Here is an 11,076-nt window from a genome sequence, read left to right as displayed (position 1 = left end):
GCAATCTGGGAATTTAATGGGAAAAGGTGATTTTCAATTTATATTTCTGACCAGGAACAGGAACCCACCACAATAATTTTTTTTTTTTAGGGCGATAGTTTTGAAAAAAGACAGATTAACCTAATCTTTTTCTCTTTAATCTCAGTGAAATAGATCAGGAGGAGCAATTCAAAACCCTTCCGGTAAAATAAGAACAGCCCCCACATTTCAAAGCCTTTTTTAACCAATTAGCAAGAACTTGTTTCACTTGCATATCATAAGGAAATTTCGAACAACTGCTTCAAATACAGTATCAAGGAAGTACGCTGCTTTGTGGAAAAACCTCAATATCCACGGGCTTTATAGCTTAAATGGCAATTGGCAACATACAATACGTTCCGGTTTGCCCCTTCTCGTGATTTTCATAACCCTGCTGTGGCAAAAAATGGGAATATGCATTTGAAATGGGTGCTCGAGTTAATTAATGATTATCATAATCCGATATGGAAAATGGATCGGAGTAATCTCTTCCTTTATCCAAGAAAAAGCATTGTCTATGTGCAGATGGTATAAATATCATTGAGAGAGAGATTTTATAACAATAAAATTAGGTAAGGTCACTGGCAATAGTTCGCCTATCCATGATTCTTGGCTTAATTTTTACTGAAATTAGTTTCCCTGGAAGTATAGAAAGAAATCCGGGGAGGGGGGGAAAGAAAGGAAAAACAAAAGTCATTTTTTTTGGGGATAATGTTTAGCTTTTATACAGAAAAAAAAGAAAAACAAACTTTAAATTGGGGAATCAATGGATCGGTTTTTCCAATCAGTCATTCATTGAAATGATAAATCACTACCATATGACGGAGATACGCGATTTATATAACGAATCCAATAATTTAAAAATGGTATCTATGACTGGAAAAAGTGGAAAACAAGACAGATATAATTTGAAGCATTCTGAACAAAATCCAAAAATCTTTATAGAACAGAACACAATCATTAGTTCCACCATGGGGTGCCGAAATGGGAATCTATACATAAATCAGTTTAATAGAAAGAAATAAAAAAAGCTTTTAATGTGTCACTTAAGTTAATATATGAAATTATTTGACCACAAAGTTAAGAATCAAAAGTTCTTTGATTCCGTGAATAGAATAACCACTTAGAATAAGGAAACAGATTAATATTTGTCGATAAGTGCAAAGATCGTAATGGATACGATCTTCGTTATAGCGTTTGCAATTAATTGGATCGTTTCTTTGTAGATTTTCCAGTACGAGGTTTTGTAGACCGTGTTTTCGCGGGTATTCGCTTTAGCATTTCATACAAAAGGAATAGTTCCTTAATTCTATGAATTTTTTTAGAAATACTCTTTTCTTGAATATCAATTCAAGAAAATTTCGGATTGCCTAGTATTTCGCCAATTAGTACCAAGATTCCAGACTTTTTCTTAAATGTAAAAGAGATAACACCAGGGCAAAAAGACTATAGATATAAGTATAGGAAGAGGAATGAAATGCTTTTCTTTTTTCCATTTTTCGTCTTTATTCACCACGCTCATTCATCCTCATTCGTCTACAAACTCTTCATGAAATAAATCTTATCTATCTTAAGCATAACTTCTATTAAAATTCGATTAGAACATATATCTAAATCCATAATTATTCCCGCGTGTTTGTTTATTATGAAATTCGGGGAGTTAGTCCTTGCTTAATTTAGAAAAGAATACAGATTATTCGATAAATCTGCGCACCGTCAAGTCGAATGAGAGAAAAATTTTGGTATTGCAAAGATTCTGTCAATTTGCTAAGAATTCGAAAGCAAATTTACCGCGAATGTGCTCTTTTGTGTATATCTATGTCAAAAGGAGTAATTCGGGTAATTGAATATTATTAGGAGTCGGAGTTTCGTAAACCAACAGAAGCGTACCTCCATCTAGGTAAAAATTTCAATCGGTAACACCACAAGAAGTAGGACAATTCCACAACTTTTGTGCAAATTTATCTAGGTAGAGTCAAATTCTTCCTCAATAAAGCAGATTACAATTCGAAAACGGGTACATCCCCACGAATCTGCCTAATTTCGAAAAGCTTTGTCCTACATATTCCTTGGAAACTCAAAAAATCATCTTCAATACGAGTCAAGGGAAATGAGGCTCATAGTTTATGGTTTTCCATAAAAAAACAATACGATAAAAAGTAGGGGTACGGAGTCAAAATATCCCTTTGAACTTCTGGCAATTAATTTTTGATGCACAAGAAAATATCTTTCATAGGTAACTTTGGAAAATTAACGACGCTTTTTCTCCAAGAATCCAAAATCCCCAACGAAAAAAATAAACCATTCTCTCTTCTTTTTGGAGAATATTCATAACCACATCTACATCCCCAATATCGCGGCCACAACTAATAGAGACCGTTCCATCGGAAATACATCGTGGGCCCCTCGTGATAATGGTAATAAATATAGTTCGGATAAATGGAAGAAAGTTACTAATTTCCTCAGGAAAAATAGGAAAATCCTCCCATTCTTTCTCCAGATCCCGCTACTAAGAGAGATGTTCATTTTTTAAAATATCCTATATACGTAGGCGGGAACAGGGGAAGGGGTCAGATTTATCTCGACGGGAGCAAGAGTAATAATAATGTTTATAATGCTACAGCAGCAGGTATAGTAAAAAGAATCATACGAAAAGAAAAAGGGGGATACGAAATAACTATAGTGGATGCATCAGATGGACGTGAAGTGATTGATATTATACCTCCAGGACCAGAACTTCTTGTTTCAGAAGGAGAATCTATCAAACTTGATCAACCATTAACGAGTAATCCTAATGTGGGTGGATTTGGTCAAGGGGATGCAGAAATAGTACTTCAAGATCCGTTACGTGTCCAGGGTCTCTTGTTCTTCTTGGCATCCATTATTTTGGCACAAATCTTTTTAGTTCTTAAGAAAAAACAATTTGAGAAGGTTCAATTGTCCGAAATGAATTTCTAGGGCTTCGGATTTATCAACATATTAAGTTCGTGAAAAGAACGAAATTTTTGTTGATAATTTATATAATTCTATTATTCTTTAGAATATAATAAAAAAAATTATGAAAAGACCCTTGCTTCTTTCTAGTCTTTTTCTACTATATTTAGGATTTAGGGAATTCCTTTTGTACCGTAATACTAGTCAGTTATAGTATGTATATTGTGAAGAAGACTATTTGACTTTGTTTCTTTGTTTTTTTTTTCATATTTCAATGTTCTAGAGAATAGAAAGTTCTAGAATCAAAATTTTCTTCTATTATAATAGAAGAAAATTCGATTCGATACTAAACCCAAAATAGATAGGCAGAAAATTTTAAGCAAAGTAGAAATTAAAATGGGGAAAACGGGATTCTAGGAGGGATTTTTTTCTTTTCCTAGAGTCCGATTCCTTCTTGCTTGTGTCGAAATAGAAATATTCTACAAAATATTAATAGAATATGATTTTTGAATCCCCTTCCTGAAATAAGCCTATTCTTAGCTTAGTTTCGATTTTTTCCAACTTAGAACTTTTATGACATATAATATTTTTTTTTATTGGATGCATATAATATAATACGTAGTGGACAAACAAAAAAGAGAGGGAATTAGGGAATTTGATTGACCAAATCCAATTTCTTCAATTAATTGTTTATAAAAAAAAAAGAATTCAATCATGATTCGATATCATTAGAGACTAAAATAGATTTCGATCTAGAGTAAGATTCTATTAGTATAGTATAGAAAAGGCTCGATTCACATGATATTTGATCGGTATAATAGATATATATATATCCATATGAAAATTAGAAATACAATAGAATCAATTTCCATTGCGTCACCCAGAAGAAGTAAATTAAGTGATTTTTTTAATTCTTCTTTTGATTTTTCTTTCAACTTTAAAGAAAAAAAAAAGTATGGATGGACAAATATTATCCAGGAAAAGGGATATTTTGAAAAAATGAATGAAGTTCATTTTTCAAAAACATCAAAAAAGGGGAAATGGAGTTTTTTGAAACATCAGAAAAAGTTATCTATTCATTCATTTATACGAATAAAAAAAATTATTAAAAAATATTATGATTATTAAAAACTCAACAGGGATCCACTCTTTCTTTGACGAATTTGAGGGGGTCCTGTTGAGTTCTTACGCTTTCATTTCGAAGACTCAAATAATACGATTCCTACAGGGATGAGCCCAATCCGGAATATGAACCATAAAAGAAAATACCAATTAAACCAATCACAGGAATACCAGTTACAGTACCTATTATCCAAAGAGGAATCCTTCCAGTAGTATCGGCCATTTATCCCACTTTCCTCCACATTTGATCAAGTAGTCAGTCATGCTAGAGACATAAACAGTCATAGATAATTATGAAATGATATCCTTCCGAACGAGATAAGAGAATTCCGAATATATATATATAATTTACTATTCCCTTTTCTTATATTAATTGAAGAAATAATTTGAAAATAAAACAGCAAGTACAAAAATGAGTAATAACCCCCAGTAGAGACTGGTGCGATTCAATTCAACATTTTGTTCATTTGGGTTTGATTGTGTCGTAGCTCTATAATTCGAATTAGGTTTATCGTTGGATGAACTGCATTGCTGATATTGATCCCAAAAAAGAAACGGTGGGTACCGCAAGTCCGTGAACAGCCAACCATCGTACTGTAAAAATTGGATAGGTCCTATCTATGGTCATTGGAGCCTCCTAAAAAGATCTACTAAATTCATCGAGTTGGTCCAAAGGATCAAAACGGCCAGTTATTAATGGAATTCCTTTTCGACTCTCTGTAAAATACTCGTTTGGGCGGGGGCTTCCAAATAAATCGTAAGCTAAACCCGTGCTGACAAATAACCAACCTGCAATGAATAGGGAAGGTATAGTAATGCTATGAATAATCCAATATGATACTATGTGGTAACACAAATCATATGTCAAAGAACGTTCTCAAGCTGGTGCTTCTCAGACTAGTGATCGAACTCCACAATATTCTTGTAGGATGCTGGGTCAAAAGGGGGATCGACTATACCAGCCCTTAAAACGTACGAGATCAGTATAAAGGTCGTATTTAACTCGAAATGTATCCTTGTAGTATCCGTCCATTTTGTACCAAGGGTGCCCTTCTCTTTTGAGTATATACGAATCAAGTAATAACTATCCTCTTCAACCATCTGGCAATGTCATGAAATTCTCTTTCATACTGGCGAGTGGTGGCGAATTGGCTAATTATATAATTAGTATCTAAGTTTCTTTACGTTTTATCTTTCGGTTGTCACTCATCGATTTATCATGGGCCAAAATTTCTCAAAAGCCTTTAGCCGAATCATAGAAACACACCAATTAGACCATACCATAGTTCCCTCACAACATGAGGGTTTCTCGCCTGATCAAGCGATGGGTATATTTCCTCTAGCCACGTGCAGGTCATACCCCGGCACCATCCACACATGGGCTTGTGAAGACTTCAATTCTCTATTACTCACTCAGTGAATCCCAATGTGAACTAACGCAGGCGGCGCTGTTTCCTTATATAATTCAGTCTATTTGCAGACGAAAGAATATACTTCCATAATCTGGTGGGCTAGTACACACTTTTACAATTAAGATCCGGCACAATATTCTTATAAATTTATGTTCACTCTATTCCTGTGGTCTAGTCAGAAGATTCAATCACATTTGGAGATTATCAAGTAACTCACCATTCCATTATCCATTATATTTTCATTTTCAGTATATTGGCCCATATTAGGATATTGGAATTCGAAACTTTAATACGAAATGGAATTGGTTTTGTTGTCCAGGTCAAACCAAGTAACAATTAATAGCAGTAAAAGATACTAAGTTTGACTGAACATAGAAAAGAACAATTAATCCTAATTTGAAAAAAAAAAAAATCTGGTATCTTACCTATGTTACTTGTATAAACAACAATTAAAGGACTCTAATCTTTGCGTCTATTACAGTATAATAATAAATGCGATAAGCGAGTACTGATCATCCCTCAATTAAAATGCCTATGGGCACAAATGAGAAAAAACTCTCATGTGGTGAAAACCTGCGTAGTTTATGAGGGAACGCTGAACTTCTGACTTCCAGAATTTTTTCTTCTCGTTGTAGGATATTCGAAGAATGGAACCTACTACCAAATGATATAATTAAAAGAAAAGGACAAGAGGATGGAGAGTGACATATTCTAGGATGCATTCGTATGAGGCTAATCTATTGTGTCTGAGAATAGAAAAATGATGAACAAGAAACAGATCCTTATAACGCACTATCAATTTAATATCAGGAAATGGGAGTTGTCAATAAACTTAAAATACTATCATTTTTCTCATTCTATAAAATACTTATACACAATTAATATTAATATGCTTAAAGTTAAATAAGAGGATTTGCATACAAAGGGCAAATTCTTAATTATTTATTTTATTATTGTTTGCCCCTGATATTAATTTTGCCTATCGGACACAAATAATTATAATTATTCTATTATAGTTTCTAAATATACATAGAATTTTTTTTGTCTAATAATTATGAACCATAGAAGTAGTTAGTGCATACTATTGGGTATAATAGTAAATATAATAAGTAGTACACAAATATTTAACCTAACCTAATAACTTATTAATATTTAGGGGCATATTTTCAAGGTATAATAAGTGCTCGGTTATGTCAGTGTTTCTCCCTCCTAAAAAGGATACTCTGAATAAATGAATTTATGCTCTTATTATATTGTAAGTAATGTAATATGCTTTCTTCTTTCTACATGTCATACTCAATATATAACATGCGATTAGATAGGCCTTGTTTTCTCCAATTGGTTTAAATCGCGATGTTCTATTTTAGTTTGAATATCTTCACTATTCATTATTGGTTCATTTCAGAGTACATTTATGCTTATAGTTAAGTTATGCTATTACCAAAAATTAGATAATTGATTATGATTCTTTTTTTTTATTTCTTCCCGATGTATTCTACTTCAATATGGTATTTATTTATTAATTATTTTTGTCATGTCGTTAAGATATATACGTCTACTATTCATTCGAGATGATAATAATTTGATTGTAAAAATCTTCAATTATGATTCAATTAAGTTTTTAAATTCTCTAATACAGGATTATTTTCTAGATTATTTAAGATTTTTTATCTTCTCTTTTTATTTTCGCTCGTCTTATTCTCATTAAGCGTTATATCAAGATAGGATAGACGGCTCTCTAAGAATGAGATAAGCACGAGAGCTATTGAATTATTAGACAACTATATCGACTATTAGAAATAAAAATTTAACATAAAGCAAACTAATTATGATAATCGATATGATCTTCTTTTATAATCGCCACATCTCACAAATAATACGATGACTCTACTATAATTTATCTGTCATCGGTTATTTTTTTACCTTCTAGCGGATATTTAATCTATTATACATCTCATATTGATATGAATTCTAGAGGACTAGTAGGCATATATCGAAGGCTTCTGGTCTTTGTAGATTAAAGATAACTTGAAATTTTTTAAAGGACTGTAATTGTAGTATATCTTTTTTTTAAAAATTTCAGTTAAAGAATTAAATTGTTGAATCATTTCTATTTATTCTTTATGTTGTGTACTATGATAATATTTAGAATAATTTAGAGTACTGTACATAGCCAATCTAATTCTACTCTGAGTAATTCTTTTTAACTTTCTGGATATTATATTAATCAATATAAAAAAGGATATATTTTTTCTATATATGATATTAAGTACAGTAATCTACTAGTGCTCAAATTTCCAAAATTATTATTTTGTGATTTAATCATAATTATAAAATATATATATCTATTAATTTAACATATAGGAATAAAGTTTTTAAAATAATAATTAAGTATTATGATTCTGTTTTTATAAAAGTATATTTATAAATTTAAAAATTAATAACAGAACACTATTCAAGTAAAATTATCAAGAATATAAGGAAATAATTATTTAAAAATAGTAATCTTATACATAAAATATTTAAACTTTTATTTTATTTATTGATAATTACTAAAAACTAACCATTGAACTTATAAATACTTAATAATATAACGTCTCAATTTCTGGAACATAAAGGCTACTAAATGAAAATGTTATTTGATAATATGTATTTATTACAATATAGATCGTGTTTAGGTTTTAATACCATCTATAATTAACCTTCATGTAAGGGTCTAAAAATACTAGATAGTTTCGGTGTGATCCATAATATCATTAGTACTCATCTAGTCAATATACTTCTATAATCTTATAGATACACAATAAACATATTGCTACTCGATGTATAGTGGGATTCTATCAGCTGAGAACATAAATATAAATTGGATATTAAATTAAATAATATTTATTAAGATAAATCTTCATTCTGATATACTTTTTTAATATCATTATGAAATCGGTAAAATAATCTTCCCTCATCATTTATATTTGTTTTAATTTAAAGCTAGGGGGTTCAATATAATCTCAACTAGGAACCATATCATATATAGAAAAACTGGTGACCTATAGAAAAACATTTGAATAGGATAACTATTGATGTATCAATGATTTTATTTCAGTGTAAATTCCCATATTAGTAATTAGGATGAAATAGGAATCGCGCCTGAGGAGTTGAACTACCGACAATCAATATCGGGTCGAGAATTGGGAAGCAATGCGACTTCTATAAATCCGAGAGTGACTGAAAAAAATACTAGCAGACACGCTGATTTAACCTTTATATCTCATATAAAATGTATTTTATAATTGATCCCATATTCATGCTCAATATGAAAGTGATATCATATAATATAGTAAGTAATAAGCGGTTAGGGATAGGGATACAGGATTTTGCACCCGTGACATTTGTGGGAAACCAATGACAACGAGGATGTAGCAAGCAGTCACTAGGCAATAGACCGCCGGTCTTCATTGGTTCCTGGGTACAAAAATGTGCCAGCCTGCGCTACAGGTCCCTATATCATTGGGTTTCACTTCCAGGTATCTGCCTGACTTCCATAGATCCCTAACTATTAAAAGAATACATCTTATGTCCATTAAGTTGTTGCGCACACATCATCTTTTCCTTTCCTAAATATCGTTGATGAATGAGCAAGATAATAAGGCGATATCAATATTCATATATAACACCTATTTCTAAATGGCAAGTTTAAGCTTATAGTTTCATCACTCAGTTCCCAGTAGACTATAATCTAGAATACCGGCTCTTAAGTGTCAGTTTCGGTAAACGACGAGATGAAAATCTAGCACAAAATACTTCCGATAGATCAGGATAGAGATTCGAAAGAAATACTACTGAATTAAATAAGACGCAAATAGAATAAAAGATACGAATTTAACCATATAGTTGAAAGTATATAATGAGTAAAAGTAAATACAACCTGAATAAGTATTGATGATAATTATGTGATAAGAACCAGAAACATAAGATACAGAATAATATGATATGAATATAGTAAAAATATGATTAGTATCGAAAACATCTCAAAAGAAAATAAGAATTCGATTATTAACTAAAACTAACGAATTATTCGATATTAATATAGATGATAGGATCTGATTAATATATATCAAATATGTAGCACTAGTAATAAATAATACAAATGTTGTTATTGCAACAGAACATGAATCACGAATAATACGAGTACGGTTTAATAAATACTAGAACAATTAATAATACTAGTAATATAGGAAGTTAAGAAAAATATGCTACATCTAACCAAAAAAGTAAGAGGGAAGTTCTGCAAGCTAATGCGAGAGGTAATCTAGGAATTAACTAACCTCTTCACCGTGGCACCACGAATAATAAGTACCTAAATCTAGTGAAAGATCTTCAGGATGTCATTGTTTTTTGCGTGTCGCAATATGAGGAGAAAAGAGAGCAAGTCGTTTTGTTTTCCTGTACTAAGAATGCCTTTCACAATATTCCTTCAGTTTAATAATATGTGACCTGCCCTTGGTATTCGTTCATCATCTAGTTATTTGACGAGCGACGGAAAGGGGTGAAGAAAAATATCATATTCTTATCTGTATATTGAAATGTAACTTTTAAAATATCCCGTCTACAAGCTTCTTTGATGAGTCTATATTGAATTCTTGAGAATGCAAAATTCGTTTTCATTAGAAACCAGACGAAGTAGATGTCGGTAAGCTAACCTCAGTGAAACTCGGAATTATCTGGATTGCCTGAAGGCTTCATGATGATTAATCGGAATATGAATTACAATTCCAAAATTATTTATCCCAATCTATAATTTCTCAATTAATTGAAATTAAATTCTAAAATAAAAGGTAAGGCGGTGTATCGTTATCCAAAAAATCGAACAACGTAGGATATGGAGATTGGAGGGAGTGGAACAAGATATATAGTCATAGACAAAGACATCTGAGCCTTAAATGAGTAGAACATAAGACCATGATAAGTGAACAGTTGGTCACGGATATCGAAAAGTAGGCGACACATATATATATGAGCTAGTAACTCGAAATATGTCTAATTATATTTAACTATATGATCTAGTAAGCTACATGTTTGATATATATGGAACGAGCTATCTCAAGAAGTTTTCCACACTAAGTTTCGATTACCTCTATTATCTTGAGATGAAATAATTCAATAATAATCGTAAGTACTTATTTAATCTACAATATCTTCGCTCCCTCGAACTTCAGAGAAACATGAGTACTGATAAGTGAATATATATGAAGACTCTTTAAAGCATGCGAGATTTATTCTGCGAGACGTATAGCGAAGACCATACGAGTTATAAGTAGATCATACATCGAGTAAAAACTGTACTTCAATTCTAAGTTGGACAATGCTGATGAGCAGCCTAGTCTGCTGATCAAAATAAGCACGAGTGTCTATAATATGCGCGGTAGGAATCACGGTACTTCCAAGATATATACTCAAAAGAATCGACACAATACGCCTGAGTTCGGTTGGAATTGAGCACAAAGTTCTGTCCTGTTGTTGCAAAACACAACGAGCTCAACGACAGAAATCATAGCAAAGAAATAGATGTAAAATTGACTCGCTTATTGTTCCA

At 31.7% G+C, this 11,076-nt stretch overlaps 2 pseudogenes; both read right to left on the bottom strand.

The window, feature by feature from the left end:
• Nucleotides 1-13: 13 nt before the first annotated feature.
• LOC113870487 lies at nucleotides 14-537 on the bottom strand (annotated as a pseudogene).
• A 269-nt stretch (nucleotides 538-806) lies between these two features.
• On the bottom strand, nucleotides 807-4,297 carry LOC113870486 (annotated as a pseudogene).
• Nucleotides 4,298-11,076: the final 6,779 nt, after the last annotated feature.

Source organism: Abrus precatorius, unplaced genomic scaffold, assembly GCF_003935025.1.
Source record: "Abrus precatorius isolate BTA unplaced genomic scaffold, Abrus_2018 Scaffold6, whole genome shotgun sequence".
Classification (NCBI taxonomy): domain Eukaryota; kingdom Viridiplantae; phylum Streptophyta; class Magnoliopsida; order Fabales; family Fabaceae; genus Abrus; species Abrus precatorius.
The sequence above is the reverse complement of the archived record's forward strand: the minus strand, read 5'-3'. Positions and strand labels throughout refer to the sequence as shown.